General features: G+C 42.0%; 1 protein-coding gene across 9 annotated transcripts in view; it reads left to right on the forward strand.

Annotated features, from left to right (window-relative positions):
• Window positions 1-20,128, forward strand: part of ndrg4 (NDRG family member 4) — a 174,740-nt gene that overhangs the window by 23,461 nt on the left and 131,151 nt on the right. The window lies entirely within an intron of this gene.

A 20,128-nucleotide genomic window follows, 5' to 3' on the forward strand; every position in this document is an offset into this window, starting at 1 on the left:
CATGTGGAATGTTGGCTTTTATTTCAAAGGGAGTTGTGTGCTGAAATAAGGAAGTCTTGCTAAAATTATACAAGGAGCTAGTCAGGCCACAGTTGAAATAATTTTGGGCCCCTTATCTAAGAAAAGATATATTGGCATTGGAGGTTGTCCAGAGAAGTTTCATTAGTCTAATCCAGGTTTGGACAGACTGTTTGACTAATGAGGGGAGATTGAGTAGGTTGGGACTGTACTCATTGGAGTTTCGAAGAATGCGAGACAGCCTTGAACATTCCAGATTCTTAGGAGACTTGACAGGGTAGATGCAAAAATGTTGTGTCCCCATTTGGGATAGTCTAGGACTAGAAGACATACTTTCAGAATAATTTCACCCATGTAAGACAGCAGTGAGGAGGAATTTCATCTCTGAGGGTAGTGAATCAAATTCATTCTTGCAGAGGGCTGTCAAGGCTGAGATAGATGTTTAATCAATAAGAGTCCATGGTTGTGGGGGAATCATAGGAAAATGGAGTTGAGAATTCAGTACCAAACTGTCTCAGAATTCTTTTTTGGCTGTACATAGAAGCCTTAACTTGCAGTATGGAAGTTCTATTGCTTGGCTAATTGTAAATACTCTTAAAGGGAAGATAAAATTGGCAGAACGACATGATTTTGAAGTTTTCAAAGTCCTTGATATTTGTATTTAAGTGTTTTGGCTGCCGGGGAGAGTTTAAATAAAGCACTATATGCTGGACTGTGTTGTTTGACAAAAATTGATGAGAAAAATAGTATCTGGTCATGGAGTTTCAATATAATGCTTTGGTATTTTCCCAAAGGCTTTCATTATTGCTATTATGCATGTTTGTTTGGCTGAACTTCATATCTCAGCATGGGTTTCTGCATTCACCATTGGATTGACAGCTGCTTTCTCTTCTTGAGTTCTTTCTCCAAAGGAAGGTCTAACTTCCAACCTGGGTAAGGCAAAGTGGCAAGTTCCCAGCTGGAATTGAGGTTGAACCCCGTGTTGTTAGTATCAATTTGGTCAACATGAACATTCCAACAAACTGAGCCAAATGGCCCATAGAAGTAAGTTTTGCCGCAGCAATAGAGACCTTAATGCACAATGTCTGGTTATGAATGGGTGAAGGCTCCAATTACTAAATCAGTTGCAGCCTTGGTGTGTTACCTAGGTCAACACTATTAGGAGTGAGATCAGACTGAGTATTTACTCTTAAAAAAACACCAATACTGGCCCAGGCTAAATGAGCCATAGTCTCTTTTTGTCCCGCAATTTTGTTGATTCATTTTTCCTACTGAAAGCGATACTGATTTCATACCTACTGTAGTGATGTGATTATGGAAATGGAGTATGCTATTGACAGTTGCTTTAGAACAAGTTCTGTACTCCCCTGTCCTCTCAAAAAAAAGAAAATGGATAGCAGAGCACCTTTTAGAATGAAACCTAATGAATTAAGAAAATATAGATATAATGAATGGTTTAGTTGAGATTTTCTGAGGTGTTTAAATCCTAGCCTGGGAAGAATAAAGGGCTACACTTTAATTTTATGAGAATGATACACCACAAAAATAGATCTGTCTTTCAACAAGTGATGAATAGACAGCTCTGAAACCAAGAAAAGAATCTAATTGAAATGCTGAGATGGAACAGCAAATATTTAACAGCCGAGTTGAAGTTGTTTGTAGTCTTTTGGTCTCCTTTTTTTAATGTTCTCCTCACACATAATATAAATATAATGTTCTTTCTAATCATAAAAGATAAGGCAACACCTTGTCATTTTGAAGGAATGTTTCCCTTAGCAATTGCTGTTGCCAAAATCAAAGGCCAGGATTTTATATTCATTGTATGATGACCCTCATTGCAAGATAACATTTATGATATGCTTGTAAAATTTATGCAGAGCAACAATATTGCTGCTCTGTCTGTCCATCTATCTAAATCTTGGCCCTGAAATTCTTGTGCCACTGTGCCAAGAATGCAGTATAATCTCTGTTTGTGAGTAGGCAATATGGACTAGGAATCTGCAATGTCGATCCCTGTCCATTTCTGCCATGCAGCACAGATTCTAAAGGGACAGGAGTTAATAGACTTCATTTGCTTCCTTTTTGGTTTAAGAAGTTGGAGTGAGAGTTTAAACAGACAATGAACTATAAAATGGTGTAGTGCAAATTATTTTCTGTCATCAATAAAATAATTTAAATTCTTTCCATCATCAACTGTTAAAATTGCAGGCAGAAACTGAAGATAATCCTTATTAAACTGCATTTGTTAAATCTGATTTCTTCTGTTTTAATTTGGATCTTGTTGATCACGAGCAGCTGACAACCTTCATAGTGCCTATTTCTGAACATCTGGAGTGCAGGATAGAGAGCACAGCTTTTCAATTTTTTTTTGCCTAAATTCAATGAAAAGAAGAATTCTTTATAGGAATATCATTGTTTAGAATTCTTCTGGAGGATAAAGAGCTCAGCAGACAGTATCAGCCTGCCCAATATTTTGCTGTCAGTAGCCAACCAGAAATCTCGGCATTTATAAATGTAATACATCCCTGAATGCCTCTTCATTATGTGGTCAATGTACATCTCTCCAGTTCTGCTTTATCCCCAGCAGGCCTCATTTCTAGAATTATCACCATCTAACCTGGATTTCTATATGTTCCCTTATCCTACAATTTCTTCAGCTTTGGCCAATGTTATATTCAGAATTGGTGAAGGAGGAGAACAAACGTCAGTAATTTCTCTGTTTTAAATCTATTTGCAAAGTAAACTTTATAAATTAGATTAGATTCCCTGCAGTGTGGAAACAGGTCCTTCGGCCCAACAAGTCCACACCAACCCTCCGAAGAGTAACCCACCCAGAACCATTTCCCTCTGACTAATACATCTAACATTATGGACAATATAGTATGAAAAATTCACCTGACCTGCACATCTTTGGACTGTGGGAGGAAATCCACACAGGCACGGAGAGAATGTGCAAACTCCACACGGACAGTCGCCCGAGGCTGGAATCGAACCCGGGTCCCTGGCGCTGTGAGGCAGCAGTGCTAACCACTGAATCACCGTGCTGCCCCAAAATAGCTCCTAAATACATAGCTCCTAACTGTATAATTCGCTACAAGTATCAATAAGTCTGTTTATTCACTTTGGAACAAAATAGATTCTGCAGATGATGATGCACTTTAACATCCACCAGTCATGGTGTTTCCTTATACTTTTTGAGGAATAAAATGTCAATACAACAAGTTAACTAATTACAGAAGGTGCATTGCAACAAACTCAAGACTTCAAATGAACCTTGTCAAGTCAAAGAAAAATGTTGTTTTGGGAAAATATGAGGCACTATGGGAAGGTTGCATTATTGCTGGACTGTTAATCTAGAGATCCAACTCATGTTTTGGGGACCTGGGTTCAAATCCTGCTATGGCAGATGGTCAAATTTGAATTTAATAAAAAAAAAATCTGAAACGAAGAGTCTAATGATGACTATGAATCCATTGTTGATTGTCGGAAAAACCCATCTGGTTCACTAATGTCCTTTAGGGAAAGAAAATGCCATCCTTACCTGGTCTGACTTAGATGTGACTCCAGACCCACAGCAATGTTGTTGACTCCTAATTGCTCTCTGGGCAATTAGGAATGGGCAATAAATGCTGGACTAGCCAACGGCACCTCATTAATGAATTTTTAAAAATCTCCAACTCCTATGGTACCCACTAGTCATGTAGTAGACACCAGATGCTTCTCCAGATGACGCTCAGGTAAAATAGTAACCACTGAAGAGAGACAGACAGACAGGCAGTCAGGACTAGCAAACTTCCCATGGTCACTGCTAGAACCTTTGAAGGCCATCTTGGTTAGACATAGGAAATGTCTTTTCATACTATTTTGAAAAAAAAAATAGAAGCCTAATAACCTAACTTTCTAAGGAACTACTCTTAAAAAGATGCCAATAAACTAATTTCAAAGGAAACATGTCAAACTTTTGTTATAGGAGAAGATGTATGCTCCAGCACCTGTACTGCCTATCAGTTGTGGAAGGAGTGTCTTTTCAACTCTGCGTAAATAATTATCCAACAAGTGGCTCACACCTTATTTGGTATAATTAACATTTTTTAATTTCTCTGGCTTGGCTACAGCATCCACAAAATTCTAATTTTCCACCACCATCCTATGCTACATTTTGCACCAAACTAACCAGCTTTAGCTTTCTACTGGTTGTCGCACTCCCCGATCCCTGATATTAATTACCTTTGAAGCAACACCATGAGAAACTTTCTTATACTTTTGCAATTAAGTCTTGTGTCTAGAGAGCATCTGGAGCATCACAACATAGAATTATAGACAGAGAGTATCATACCTCACATTGTTAGGGAAAACAGAAATGACTAGTTGCTACTTGAGTAACCAAGCTACTGTTGAAGCAAAAGTGTGAGATTTTTAAAAAAGCAAGGGAATAAGTAACCAGTAAAAGACTGCCCAGCCAATTCTCTGAGCAATTTTCAAAATTGCTGATCAATAGTACAAATAAACAATCAACTTTGCAGGGAACCTTTTCAGACTAGCAAAATATAGTGTCCTGCTCATACTGACTCCAGAATTATTCACATTGATTTTTATTAAAACACTCTGGTTAACCAAAAATCCTACTGTAGGTCATTTACCTCCTTGGTTCATTTCATAAAAATTGGTTCCACGCTGTAAATTAAACCAGCTGGGCTGTTGAGAACTGACTGACAGGAAATGGTTTATAGATGAAAAGGGACACTTGAACAAAAATGTCAAATTTTACACAGTTTGGCTGTCCCCTGCCCAGAAGCACAGCAGTGGGATGTGATTGCGTCAGCACATGTTTGACGAAGTTCTATAAAGACAATATTCTGATTGTTGTTCACAAAGCTAAATATGAATAGAGTTGATTTTTTTTATTTAAAGAGAGTATATCACCAGGCTTAGCGAGTTTTCTTGCTATATTTACCAAGCTCACCTCATTAATTAAATCATCTTGGCTGACGGGTGTCTCATGTCCGATTTCCATCCCATTTTGCCATGTGCTATCCCCAGAAGAACTCACCACTCTGAGAATATCTGCTGAATGTCTGGTATCCCTTTCTCTCAAGTCATCTCTGAAAGCTTATGATACCTGGATGAGCAAGAGGTCTGCAGCTGTTTTATAAATTGCTGACATTTGTCACATATATGACAAGAGGAAACCTCTGCCCTACTTTGCCAGGAAGGGCTTGGACATCCTGCTGGATGTTTTGTGCAGAGGCTGGACATTTTCTTCCCCCAGGCGTGACAGCCAGCCAGCTTTGTCTAAGGTTATCACTCGTGCTAAAGCTGTTTCAACCATCTGGAGAAGGATGCCCAGCACTGTAGGAAAAAGATCAATGACCTCCATTCCACCAGGATAAATGTCACCACTGTCTCTTGGTACCTCACATTATCTCTGTACTGTACCCATGTCTCACCGAAGTAGGCTCAGAACGAGCGGCTGCTGAGAGCCAGCCTTGTTCAGCCCTTGAGCTGAGGTGTGTGTGCCTGAGCTTAGTGTCCTTACCTCAGCATTACAATGATAGTTACCACTGCAGCATTGATGTGCAGGAGTGTCCTGTCTATGGGTTGGATAGGTGCTGTGAGGATTTTTAGAGGCTGTCAGATGTCAGCTGCCATCTCTGTAGATGAATGGGGTGTGTGGCTGATGCCTATGGAGTGTTCCTTAAGATGTTGATGATCTTGTAGAAGTTTATAAAATCACGAGGGGCATGGATAGGGCAAATAGACAAATTCTCTTCCTGGGGTGGGTGAGTCCAGAACTAGAGAGCATATGTTTAAGGTGAGAGGGAAATTTATAAAAGAGACCTAAGGGGCAACATTTTCACACAGATAATGGTACGTGTATGGAATGTGCTGCTGGAGGAAGTGGTGAAGGCTAGCACACTTGCAACGTTTAAAAGGCATCTGGATGGGTATATAAATAGGAAGGGTTTGGAGCGACATGGGTTAGGTGCTGGCAGGTGGAACTAGATTGGGTTGGGGTATCTGGTTGGCATGAATAAGTTGGACCAAAGGATCTGTTTCCGTGTTGTACATCTTTATGACTCTATGACCAGTTTTCAGTTGAAAATAACTTGGACTAAGTGGTGAGCTGAATCTGCCAGATTTGGATCTGGCTTTCTAGTTGAGATTCCTGACATCAGACTTATTTGATAAATATCGGGCCTCTGATATTAATGAGGTGTGTTTGCCTATCAAAAAATAATTTAACAAGCAATAATTAGTCAATTGACAGTTTGCTGCTGCTATATGAGAATCTCGCCATGCATAAAAAATGGTGCAACATGCTATTGACATGAAGATGCTGCACTTGTCACCCGATTTTCTGTCACACATCTCACCATAGTTCATGTTGTCCAATTATCTGTAAGATTTCACCGTCTTGTGTTCAATGAGGAACAATATTGTGTATTTCCTTCTGTCTGTATCTTCCAAGGTATAGCAATCATTATCAACTTGCCACTCCATTTGAACATTTCCCAAACCTGAGACAGTTCTAAATTTCTTCCAAGGCTTTTTGAAAAATGTGAAATCCACCGTCCCTCAGAGCTCCATTGAGGTGGACTACAATCATGGGGATGATGTGTCATCTTTTTATGGCACTATCTGATGTATGGCAAGTTCAACAGTTGAGTTTGAATGGTGAGTGGGTTATCAAGTGAATAGGAAGAGTTGTAAGGTAGGTAAGTAGGTGGCTGAGTGTACGCTTGCTTGTATCAGTGTTAAAACTTTACGAATAAGTTAGTAGTTAGTTAGTAACTAGTATTTAGTTGGTATATAGTTAGTTAGTAGTTAGTTGGTATATAGTTAGTAGTTTAGCTTGATAGTAATATCATTCAGCATGATTCATTTGAATTCATGATTTATTACTTTTTCAGTGTTAGATCTACAAGATTGGATGATTATTCATTTGGAGCAAGTTTTAAAATTACTTTACCTCCTCATTCTATTTTATTAAACGTACTTCTCATGACTTGGGTGTATGAAATATAATTTAACTAGCTGATCTTGTTATCAGTGCGAGGATATTCTGTTTGTGGTATATAGTTGATATATATTTAAACATGCATATGAATAATGGATTGGAGCAGGCAGGAGCTAACAGCTAAACCTGCTGGCTGCTGTGCCAACTCCCCAACACCATGCTGCCTCTCGGCCTCTTTGCTGCAAAACAAAAGGTTTTGGAACAGCAGAGCTACCTATGCACAAGTGGCAGTTTTCTGCCCTGCACATATGGCAAAGCCAATTAATTGATTTATTGTCAAGTGTACTGAGGTACCACGAAAAGCTTTGTTTAAGAGCATTACAAGTAGATCATAGTAAACAAGTATGTACAGATCAAAAAGACTTGAGCAGAGGCATACAAGTTACATCACATGTGGTATGCACTAGGCAAGATCAGCATTATTTGAGGTTAGCTAGTCCATTCATTAGTCTAATAAGGGCTGGGAAGAGGCCGTTCTTGAATCTGCTGGTGCATGTGTTCAGGCTTCTGGATCTTCTGCCTGTTGGAAGAGGTTGTAGGAAATCATTACAGGGATGTGATGGGTCTTTGATGTTGGCAGCCTTTCCACAGCAGTGAGCCATGTAAATGGCGTCCACAGATGGAAGGTTGCTTCTGTGATGGTCTGGGCTGTGCACATCATCTTTCTTATGGTCCTCCGCAGTTGCCATTCCAGGCTGTTATGCACCCAGACAGTACGCTCTCAATGGTGCATATGCAGGATTTGATGAGAGTCCTTATGGACATGCCAAGTTTCCTGAGTTGGCTGTGGAAGAAGAGGCATTGTTGTCCATTCTTGATTGTCAACTCTACATGTGAAGTCCCAGGACAGGTTGGTTATCATCACCGAAGGAACTTGATGCTCTTCAATCTCTCATCCTCAATTCTGTTATGTAGATGGGGGTGTGTTCTCCTCCTTCCTTTCTGAAGTACATGTTCTTTAGTTTTGCCAATGTTGAGAGAGAAGAAGCCCTCTATCTTTCTTTTGTCTTTTGACTCCTCATTGTTAGATATCTGTCCCACTGCAGTGGTGTCATCAGCAAACTTGTAGATGGCATTCATTTGAAATTTGGCAACACAGTCATGGTTGTACAAGGAGTACCATAGGGGGCTGAGGATACATCCTGGGGCGGTGGAGGGGGGCGCTCCAGTTTTGAGCATAGTTGTGGAGGAGGTGTAGTTACCTATCTTCACTGATTGGTCACAAAGCTGAGGCTCCAGTTGCAGAGACTGGAGGGGATAATGGTGTTAAAGACTGACTGCAGCTTTACCATGAGCATTGGGATCAGTATGGATGTCTAGAATTGACTACACAGCAGCACCACCAAGGCAGGTTCATCAACACCACTACTGAATGAGCTGATCCAGTCCTATAAGACATAACTGCTAGACTGCAGTGGGTTGTGAGGAAACTAACAATACAGCAAAACATACATGACCTCATCCTTACCAAATTGCCTGCTGCAGAAGTATCTGTCCATACCAGTAAGAATGAAAACTGTGCATTGTTTTAAAGGCCTATCTTCATATTGAGGATGCCCTTCATTCTGTTGTGTAGCACTATTACTGTCCTAAATGGGATAGGCATTGAACAAATCAATCAATTCGAGCAACCCAAGACTGGCATTCTGGGCCATTAACTGCAACAAAATTTCACTCAAACACAGTCAGAAACTTCTTGGGCTGGCATATCCCCACTCTACCATTGGAATCGAGGCAGGGGATTAACCCTGACTCAATAAAGAGTTGGACATGCCTGCTAAGGACAGTACCAAGTATACAAACAATAAGGTATCAACCAAATGGATCTACAAAACAGGATAATGTGCCAAACAGCAGAAGCAAGACTAAGCAATTCCATAACTAATAGTTCTGACCTAAGCTTTGCAATCCTCCCACAACCAAAAGAATGATGATCGACAATTTGTTTTTTGAACTTAGAGGAGGAGACTCCACAAATATTCCCAACCTCAATGATGACTGATTTCAACTTCAATGCATCATTGCAGAAGGTAAGGTTGAAACATTTACAATAATCTTCAGTCAGAATGCCAAATTGATGTTACATCTTTGCCTCCTCCCAGAGGCTTCCAGCATCACATTGCCAGTCTTCAGCCAATTAGCTCCACATGATATCCAGAAATGGCTGGAAGCACTGGATACTATAAAGGATATGAGCAACATTTTGACAATAATACGGAGGGCATGCTATGTGCCTAGCCATGTTACTATATGTCTACAATGTTGGTATCTATCTAACAATGTGGAAAATTGCCCCAAAATTTCCTGTACACACACAGGACCTGTGTGAGGTGAGATGAAAGTGATTGCCTTTGAAATCAAGGCCTTAATTGACCAAATAGAAACTATGAATACAATAAATCAGAAACAGAAATAGAAATTGCTGGAAAAACTCAATAGATCTGGCCACATCTGTGGAGAGAAATCAGAGTTAATCACATAGTCTGCTATTATACACCAACCATTGTTAGCCACTAACAGTCTCCATTAATAGCTATTCACTCTCACAGCCAAATTGTTGTCCACTCCTTTGTCCAACTGTTCTCTCTTTTTGGGCTCTATCCCGACCTATGATTATTCCTTGCCCACTCCCGCCACCTTGTTTTCTGCATATGAATTGACATTTTCCTAGCTACCATCAATTCTAAGGAAGGGTTATTCCACCTGAAATGTTAACTCTGCTTTCTGTCTACAGATGCTGCCAGACCTGCTGAGCCCTATTTTTGTCTCTGATTTACAGCAACTGCAATGCTTTGTGGTTCTGTTCGCTGAGCTGGGAGTTTTTGTTGCAAACGTTTCGTCCCCTTTCTAGGTGACATCCTCAGTGCTTGGGAGTCTCCTGTGAAGCACTTCTGTGATCTTTCCTCCGGCATTTATAGTGGCTTGTCTCTGCTGCTTCCGGTTGTCAGTTGCTGTCCGCTCAGTGGCCGGTATATTGGGTCCAGGTCGATGTTTGTTGATAGAATCAGTGGATGAGTGCCATGCTTCTAGAAATTCCCTGGCTGTTCTCTGTTTGGCTTGCCCTATAATAGTAGTGTTGTCCCAGTCGAATTCATGTTGTTTGTCATCTGTGTGTGTGGCTACTAAGGATAGCTGGTCGTGTCGTTTCGTGGCTAGTTGGTGTTCATGGATGCGGGTTGTTAGCTGTCTTCCTGTTTGTCCTATGTAGTGTTTTGTGCAGTCCTTGCCTGCACAGGTGACAAACAACATGAATTCGACTGGGACAACACTACTATTATAGGGCAAGCCAAACAGAGAACAGCCAGGGAATTCCTAGAGGCATGGCACTCATCCACTGATTCTATCAACAAACACATCGACCTGGACCCAATATACCGACCACTGCTGCAGACAGCAACTGACAACCGGAAGCGGCAGAGACAAGCCACTATAAATGCTGAAGGAAACATCACAGAAGTGCTTCACAGGAGGCTCCCAAGCACTGAGGATGTCACCTAAGGGGATGAAACGTTTGCAACAAAAGCTCCCAGCTCGGCGAACAGAACCACAACAACGAGCACCCGATCTACAAATCTTCTCCCAAACTTTGAATTTTTATTTAGTATTTAACCCACTGCCAGTTCTCTTCTGGGAATGACCATTTTGAAATTCTTCTACTCCCTCCAACAGGTTCTTGTTCCAATCTTTTCTCTTGTCGACCATCATTAATTTCACTGTTACTCATGGTGTTTGACCAGGTGTTTGCTAAAATTCCGTTTTGACAGCCTCATCACATTCCTCAGTGACTGCCTCCAGCTCAGACTGTCCCCACTTGGATTCCAAACCTAGTTTCATCTTTCTTGCTTTGAATCCACCAGGATTATAGGTTTCTTTGCAATGTCCAATGTTCCACAGACAGCTGCTCACATGAGTTCTCATATGCACACTCTCAACCTTTCCTTCAACCATGCTGGCCACTCCCTAGTTCCACTTCATCCTCCATCTCATTCGGCGTGCTAACAAAAAATATTTTTCTTTTCCTTCTAGGCATCAAGGCACACAAGATTCAACAACTTATAGTGGTCCATGCCCTTCGAAACTTTCCTCCCTTCTCTCTGATACCATCCCCTTCCCCAACACTACCTCCTATTGTGTGTTCATCCATCTTGACCTTCACTCTCTGCTGAATGTTCTGAACTCAGCAAAGTTCTCAGTTTTACCCCTCTGCTTCCTCAACACAATGAATTTCTGGCATGAAATGACATTGAATTCTTCCTTCATCTCAGTCCCCATTTCTTTGGACAAGAGTCCTCTTCCCATCCCACAGATCCCATCGCCCAGCTCCAACACACTCCCTCCATCAGGATCCCGCCCTTCACCAACACATTCCACCCTGACCTTAAATTTACCTGGACCATCTCTGACACTTCCCTCCCCTTCCTGGACCTCTTCATCTCCATTAATGACGACTGACTTGACACTGACATTTTTTTACAAACCCACTGACTCCCACAGCTACCTGGATTATACCTCTTTCCACCCTACCTCTTGCAAAATTGCCATCCCGTATTCCCAATTCCTCCGCTTCTGCCATATCTGCTCCCAAGAGGACCAGTTCCACCATAGAACACACAAGATGAGACCGCAATTTCCCTTCCCACATGGTTAACGATGCCCTCCAACGCATCTCATCCACATCCCGCATCTCCACCCTCAGATCCCACCCCTCCAACTGTAACAAGGCCAGAACGCCCCTGGTGCTCACCTTCCACCCTACCAACCTTCGCATAAACCAAATCATCCGCTGACATTTCCGCCACCTCCAAAAAGACCCCACCACCAGGGATTATTTTCCTCCCCACCCCTTTTCGCCTTCCGCAAAGACCGTTCCCTCCGTGACTACCTGGTCAGGTCCACGCCCCCCAACAACCCACCCTCCCACCCTGGCACTTTCCCCTGCCACTGCAGAAATTGTAACACCTGTGCCCACACCTCCTCCCTCACCTCTATCCAAGGCCCTAAAGGAGCCTTCCACATCCATCAAAGTTTTACCTGCACATCCACTAATATCATTTATTGTATCCATTGCTCCTGATGTGGTCACCTCTACATTGGGGAGACTGGGCGCCTCCTAGCAGAGTGCTTTAGGGAACATCTCCAGGTCACCCGCACCAATCAACCACACCGCCCTGTGGCCCAACATTTCAACTCCCCCTCCCCCTCTGCCGAGGACATGGAGGTCCTGGGCCTCCTTCACCGCCGCTCCCTCACCACCAGATGCCTGGAGGAAGAACGCCTCATCTTCCACCTTGGAACACTTCAACCCCAGGGCATCAATGTGGATTTCAACAGTTTCCTCATTTCCCCTTCCCCCACCTCACCCTAGTTCCAAACTTCCAGTTCAGCACTGTCCCCATGACTTGTCCGAACTTGTCTGACCTGCCTAGCTCCTTTTCCACCTATCCACTACACCGTCTTCTCCCTGACCTATCACCTTCATCCCCTTCGCCACCCACCCATTGTACTCTATGCTACTTTCTCCCCACCCCCGCCCTCCTCTAGCTTATCTCTCCACGCTTCAGGCTCACTGCCTTTATTCCTGATGAAGGGCTTTTGCCCGAAACGTCGATTTCGCTGTACTTTGGATGCTGCCTGAACTGCTGTGCTCTTCCAGCATCACTGATCCAGAATCCATGCTCTGAGATCCAACCCAACTTTATAATTAAAACTGCTGATAAGGGTGGTGCTGTTGTAGTCTGGTGGACTGATCTCTACATTGCAGATGCTGAGCACCAGGTCTCGGATACTTCCTTCTAATTCTGCCTGGACCATGACCCCACCATGGAACATCAGGCTGTTTGTCAATATGGTTAACAATCTCATTTCATCTGGTAACCACCCCCCAGTCTCCAAGCTGATAGTCCTGCAGCAGCTTGCTTCTACCTCGCTTCCAAAATTCACAAACAGGACTGTCTGGGCATTACCCATCAGGATGGTCTTAGGGCGACCCACTTCTTTCTGGAACAAAGGCATGAACCATCTCTATCCACCACCAGCCTCCTCCGCCTGGCTGAGCTCATCTACTGCCTAAACAACAACTCTTTTAACTAATTTTCTTTTAGGTTGTGGGTGGCCATGGGTACATGCTTGAGCCCTAGTTACGCCTGTCTACTTGTGGGGTATGTGGAACATTCCTTGATCTAGTAATATTCCAGTTCCCACCTACAACTCTTTCTCCAGTACATTGATGATATCATTAATGCTGCCTTCTTCTCTTGTCCGGAATTAGAAAGATTGATCGATTTTTTTTTTCACTTCCAATTTCCACCCTGCTCTCACCTCCATCTGATTCATCTCTGACTCCTATCTTCCCTTGACATCTGTTTCTCTTTCTGAGGATAGACTAGCCACCAACATCCACTATAAATCCACCCACTCTCACAATTACTTTGACTATATATCCTCGCATCCTGCTTCATATAAAAGGTTCCATTTTCCTAGTTCCTCCATCTCCGTCACATTTGTTCCAATGATACCCACTTCGACAAGGGAGCCTCCGAAATGTTCACCTTCCTCAATTGAGGATTCCCTGTTGTTGACAGGGCTCCCGGGTGGGTTCAATCCATCTTCCGCATTTTAGCCCTCCCCGTCTCATCCCTCCTGCAACAGTATTAGGGTCATTACCTACCATCCCACCAGTATTCGCATCCAGAGGATCATAGAGATGCCACTACCAGATACATTCTCCTCCTCTCCCTTATTAGCTTTCCACAAGGATCATTCATGCTGGGATACCGTAGTCCACTCTTCCTTCACTCCCAGCACCCACCCTACTCCTCCCCCCCCCCCCCTCCCCCCCACCCCCTGACAGACAGCCTCATCGCACCTTCTATTGCAACCACCAGAGGTGTAACACCTGTCCATTTACTTCTCCCTCCTCAGTATCCAATGGTGCAAATCCCTTCCAAATGAAGTAGCATTTTTCCTGCACTTCACACAATCTAATCTACTGCATTCACTGCTCACTATGTGATAGCCTCTACATTGAGGAAACAAAGCATAGACTGGGTGACTACTTTGCAGAACATTTGCATTCTGTTTCAAAAAACACCCAGGACTTGCAGTTACCTGCAACTTCAACATACTATTCTGTCTCAGGCTTGTTGCAGTGCTCCAGTGAAGCACAAAATGGGAGAATAGCATCTCATTTTCTGCTTGGGGACCCTGCAGCTTTCTGGATTCAGTATAGAGTTCAATAACTTTACAGCTTGAGTACTCCCATGTCCTTTCCCAATCCCCACACTCCAGGTCTTGTTACCACATAGTCTGCAATTACATACCATCCATCGTTAGCCACTAATGGTCTCCATTAATAGCTATTCACCCTCCTAGTTAGATTGTTATCCAAGTGTTTGTCTAACTGCTCTTCTCTCTCTTTGGGCTCTATCACCACCTATCATTTACTCTTTGCCCCCTCTCCTCACCCCAGCTTCTGCATAAAAAACAACATTTTCCTAGCTACTAGAAAGGGTTCTGAGAAGGGTCCTGTAACCTGAACCATTAACTTTGATTCTCTCCACAGTTCCTGCCAGACCTGCTGAGCCTTTCCAGCAGTTTCTATTTTTGTCCATAATTGACCAAGCTTGACATCAAGGTGCCCTAGCCCTAAAGCTAAAGCTGATGGGGCAGGGGAGAATCTCACCAATGATTTTGAGTTATACATAGCACATAGCATAACGTTGATTGTGATTATTGTCGGTGAGTCATCTTGTGAAGTAATTCCTACTTGCCTTGGTGAGTGCTCAAAACACAGGCTTGACACCGTCCAGATCAACGCTACCTATTTGTTTGGCACCACATTCACAACTTTCATCACTGACACTCAGCATGTTTGCCATCAAAGGTACACACATTCATTAAGCCTCCTTAAATAGGGCCTTCAAAACCACAACCGCTACCATCTAGATGGACAAGAATGGCGGATACTTGGGAACTCATCACTTGCAATGTGTCCTCCAAGCCACTCATCATACTGAATTGAGAATATTTGCCATTCCTTCAGTGTCACTGGGTTCAAAATCCTGGAACTCTCTCCTTAACAGTATTGTGGGTATATCTACATCAAATAGATGACAGTTGATCAAGAAGGCAGATTCCAGCCACGACTTAAAAGACAATGAGACATTGGAATGAATGCGGCTCCCACCAATGACACCCACACCTTGTGAATTAATAAAAAAGAGAGCATGACTGGGAGGTGCCAGAGTTCCAACCCAGCCTAGAAATATGGGATGCAGGAACAGCTATGGCTGCCGTCTTGATGAGAGACAATAGCAATGCTTCCTAGCTGGATCCTACCTTTGTGACCTAGCTCCAAAAAATGTTTTTTCAGTATCTTCATCTTGGAACACCTTCTCTCTTTAAGCCGCTTGTATCTTTCAAATTGGAAGGTCGCATCAGCTTTGAGAACCCATTGACATTTTTAATTGATTGGTTGGAAGACAGTCCCAATCGTTAATTCCCTCCTCCAGCAGGAAACCGAGTCTAGTTTTTGGTTCTTAAGCATTTCGCAGAACTGGGGAATGCAGCTGTTTTGATTTTTCTCTAAAGAAGGACTTATATTTATGTAATGCTTTTTGTGACGTCTGGACATTACAAACAGTATTACAGGCAAAAACAAACTTTTGAAAAGTTGCGCCTTTTGTAATATAGGAAACCAGGTTTAGGTCAAAGGAAGCTGCACGCTACGAGTGAGGGCGATTTCACCAGAGTGAAACTAAGACAAAGTGGATCCAAATGGGAATTTGGTGCAGAGAGGGAAAGTGTCTTAAGTAAGGTTTATTACAAGAAGCAACATTTTCAGAATGAGAGGTGAGCAGGGTTGGAGATAAAGCATAGATCAAGAAGCCTACCTGAACTCAAACCAAAGGTGACATGATGAATGCAGAGAAAGCTGCTGATTGGTAAATAGGTTTGATCAGTATTTTCAATCTTTAATGTGAAAGTTAGGTACTTAGTTTATGTATAAGTCTCTAGACTTTCCCTCTCTGAGAAATAGTTTGTTATGGTTTCACAGCAAGCCCATATTCTAAGGGTGACAAATAGTTTTCAGAATTATAGGTTATCAAGCCAGTGGGGATGAGTGACGTGTACATCTAAAGTATGTGAAGTCGTGGACACACAGTGAGTCCCACAAAAACATATCTGCAGGAAGTGTCACTGACTACACAAGCTTGAGCTTCATGTTTTGGAACTTGAGCAGTAGCTGGAGTCACAATTGACCATCCATGAGGTAGAACGGGTGGCACGGTAGCTCAGTGGTTAGCACTGCTGCCTCACAGCGCCAGGGACTCTGGTTCGATTCCAGCCTCGGGTGACTGACTGTGTGGAGTTTGCACATTCTTGCTGTGTCTGCATGGGTTTCCTCCGGGTGCTCCGGTTTCCTCCCACAGTCCAAAAATGTGCAGGTCAGGTGAATTGGCCATGCTAAATTGCCCATAGTATTAGGTGCATTGGTCAGAGGGTAATGAATTAGGATGGGTTATTCTTTGGAGGATCAGTGTGGACTGGTTGGGCCGAAGGGCCTGTTTCCACACTGTAGGGAATCTAATCTAAAAAAAACTACAGGGATGGGATGTATAGGGAAGTGATAACAGTGAGGATTTAGAAGTGCACAGGCAGAAAGGGAATGGGCAACTATCAGGCAGGCAATTCAAAAGTCTGCTGAATCTAACGTGCATGCTAACTTTTCTTCCATTTTGGAAACTGGTGAGGCAAAGATTCCACATGGGAATTCTGCTAGAGCCAAGCCCATGGTACCATGCATAATTTCACTGTATGGGGAGGAGGAAGAAGAATAGAAGAGCAATGGTTATAGTGGAATCCATAGTCTGTGAATCAGATACCCATTTCTGTGACAGTAAACGTGGCTCCGGAATTGTGTTGCCTCCCTGGTGCCAGAATCCAGGATGTTATGGAGCGGCTGCAGGACATATTTCTGGGAAAAGTGATCTGCTGATTTTGCCGAGCTAGGAAGGAAATTTTAAAACAGGACCTCAAGCAATAATCACAGGATTAATCCTAGGGCTAGATGCTAGTGAGCATAAGAACAAAATGATTGACGGATTGAATATATGGCTGGATAATTGGTATAAGAGTTCAGATTTCTGATAGTTTGGGGCTAGTTATGGGACAGCTGACCTCTACAAGCTGGATGAGTTACTCTTTGACAGACCTGAGACTAATATCACAGGGTGATTTGCTACTGTTGTTGGGTGAGTTTAAACTAGCTTGTGAGGAGGTGGGAAATGATAACCAATGTATTGACTATTCCTTTAATCATCTCCTTCAATGAGGTGGGATGTAGAATGTCAGGTGCTGGGAACTTATCAACTTTTAGCTCCATTAATTTCTTCAGTACAACCTTCTTACAAATACTAATTCCTTATTGTGTCTCATCATTTGAATCTCTAATTTTTGCATCCTCAATGAAAACAAACATAAAGTAGTCATTTAAGGTGTCTGCCTTTTCTCTATTTCTCATTATAAATTCTCCTGACTCTGTGTACAACAGACCCTCATTCCTCTTAGCCAAACATTTTATTTTTACATACCTACAGAAGTTTTACAATCTGTTTTTGCTAGATTGCATTCATACTCTATTCTCCCTTTCCTTATCAACTTCTGATAATAAACTTCAGATTATTTTATGGCTTTTGTACATGTTGTTTTCTTTTATTATGTTCTTTGATGCCACACTGAGTTTGCGTTTGAGACAGACTAATTGAACAGAAGGTTTGGACTTCAAGGTAGCATTTTATTATAAATAATAAATACTATTAGATTAGGTAATCCAAGAAGTACTTATAGTACTTATTGTACTCAGACTTATAGTGATGTTAGGTAAGGACTATGCTATCTTCTTTGTGTACTCCTACCTCAAGGCATTTATTCTACAGTGTTGCAATCTCCTGGTGTTCTTTCAGAGAGTTTGATGTCTGCAGTTTAAACCTGTGGTTTCCAGCTCCATTACATCTTGCATGGCTTACACCTGCTTTTTAACCTATTGGAGAATATCAATTATCTGTTATATACATATTCATGTGAATTACCTACATTTTTGCTTTCCAACGTCTCCTGTACCATTTTGTTTATTTTTCTTGTTTCTCCCCAGCTATTTGACTTGATTCATCTGTTTCAACAGGTGGATCAGGAAAATTTATGATTATGACCAGATATAGAAACACTTGAGGTCAAGTGATGATTTTGCATTTCCTCTGCCGGTTTATGCTATGTCAAAGATTTAATTGATCTGGCCGAACAAACTTGCATGATGTAACTTCAGAAGTATTTGAGAGTTGAGATGATTACACTCTCTTCTGTTCCATTATTAGCATCAAATATCACTGCTAGTTCCCCAGGAAGAAATAATGTTGTCCATCCATGCATTGCTGTTGTTCATGTAAAAGAACTTGCTCTCTTGCAGTATTGACATGCTCTACAATGTTCTGTTTCAAGGCATGGAATATACATGTTTGGTTGGGAACAATTTGATTTGTTGCTTGGTGCATTGTTGGCAGATTTCTGGGCAGTTTCTTTGTCTTTTGTGCTGACGTGGATTTTGGAACCACATCAGTGTCAAGATACAATAGAGTCGGAGTCATCGAGATGTACAGCATAGAAACAGACCCGTCGGTCCAACCTGTCCATGCTGACCAGATATCCCAACCCAATATAGTCCCACCTGTCAGCACCCGGCCCATATCCCTCCAAACCCTTCCTATTCATATACCCATCTAAGTGCCTCTTAAATGTTTCAATTGTACCAGCCTCCACCACCTCCTCTGGCAGCTCATCTCATACATATACCATCCTCTGAAAATGTTGCCCCTTAGTCTCTTTTATATCTTTCTCCTCTCACCCTAAACCTATGCCCTCTAGTTCTGGACTCCCCAACACCAGGGAAAAGACTTGTCTATTTGTCCTATCCATGCCCCTCATAATTTTGTAAACCTCTATAAGGTCACCCCTCAGTCTCCGACGCTCCAGGGAAAACAGCCCCAGCCTGTTTAGCCTCTCTATGTAGCTCAGATCCTCCAACCCTGGCAACATCCTTGTAAATCTTTTCTGAACCCTTTCAAGTTTCACAACTTCTTTCCGATAGGAAGGAGACCAGAATTGCACACAATATTCTAACAGTGGCTTAACCAATGTCCTGTACAGCCACAACATGACCTCCCAACTCCTGTACTCAATACTCTGACCAATAAAGGAAAGCATACCAAACGCCGCCTTCACTATCCTATCTACCTGCGACTCCACTTTCAAGGATCTATGAACCTGCACTCCAAGGTCTCTTTGTTCAGCAACACTCCATAGGACCTTACCATTAAGTGTATAAGTCCTGCTAAGATTTGCTTTCCCAAAATGCAGCACCTCGCATTTATCTGAATTAAACTCCATCTTTGGATTTTGTATTGATGTTATCACATGTAGCATTGTTCAGATGAGATGTCTGTCAGATTTCTGTTGTGCCAGTGTGGACTAGCATGAGTGGTATAGTTAAACTAATGAGGAAGTGATTTAGAGGAGAATGATGGAATGTGCGTATTTTTGAATTTTAGCTGCCTCACATGCACACAGCTCATTATAATGGTGCTAATCTGCTCTGAATTTAATTTGGTGGCTAATGTTGAAGCTGTTCAAAATCTCAAGAGTTATGATTCACTTTATCTGCAACTTGTTGATCAATCTAATGGGTTTTTTGTCTTGAATTTTGTTGTATTTGACTGATGGGCACTTCAGGTTGTTGATAATGTTCTTGATTTGGTAAAATATTCTAGAGACATAGTCATAGAGATAATAGGATTTTGATCTACTTTACTTGTTTTGTTACCATGTTGTATTCTTAGTTAAGATGTTACATTTTTGTGGTATTAAAACTGAGAAGTGTTGAAATTCTGTTGTTTTCAATGTAGAATTCAGTTTTTCTTTACCAATATGGCATCTCTATAGAGAAAAATTAAGATATTCCTCAAATATGGTTGAGGAATTCACAAAGATTTGGACGTATGTAAAACTCTCTCAAAATGATTTCACTGAATCAGAATCGTT

This window comes from Hemiscyllium ocellatum, chromosome 17 (genome assembly GCF_020745735.1).
Source record: "Hemiscyllium ocellatum isolate sHemOce1 chromosome 17, sHemOce1.pat.X.cur, whole genome shotgun sequence".
Taxonomy (NCBI): Eukaryota; Metazoa; Chordata; class Chondrichthyes; order Orectolobiformes; family Hemiscylliidae; genus Hemiscyllium; species Hemiscyllium ocellatum.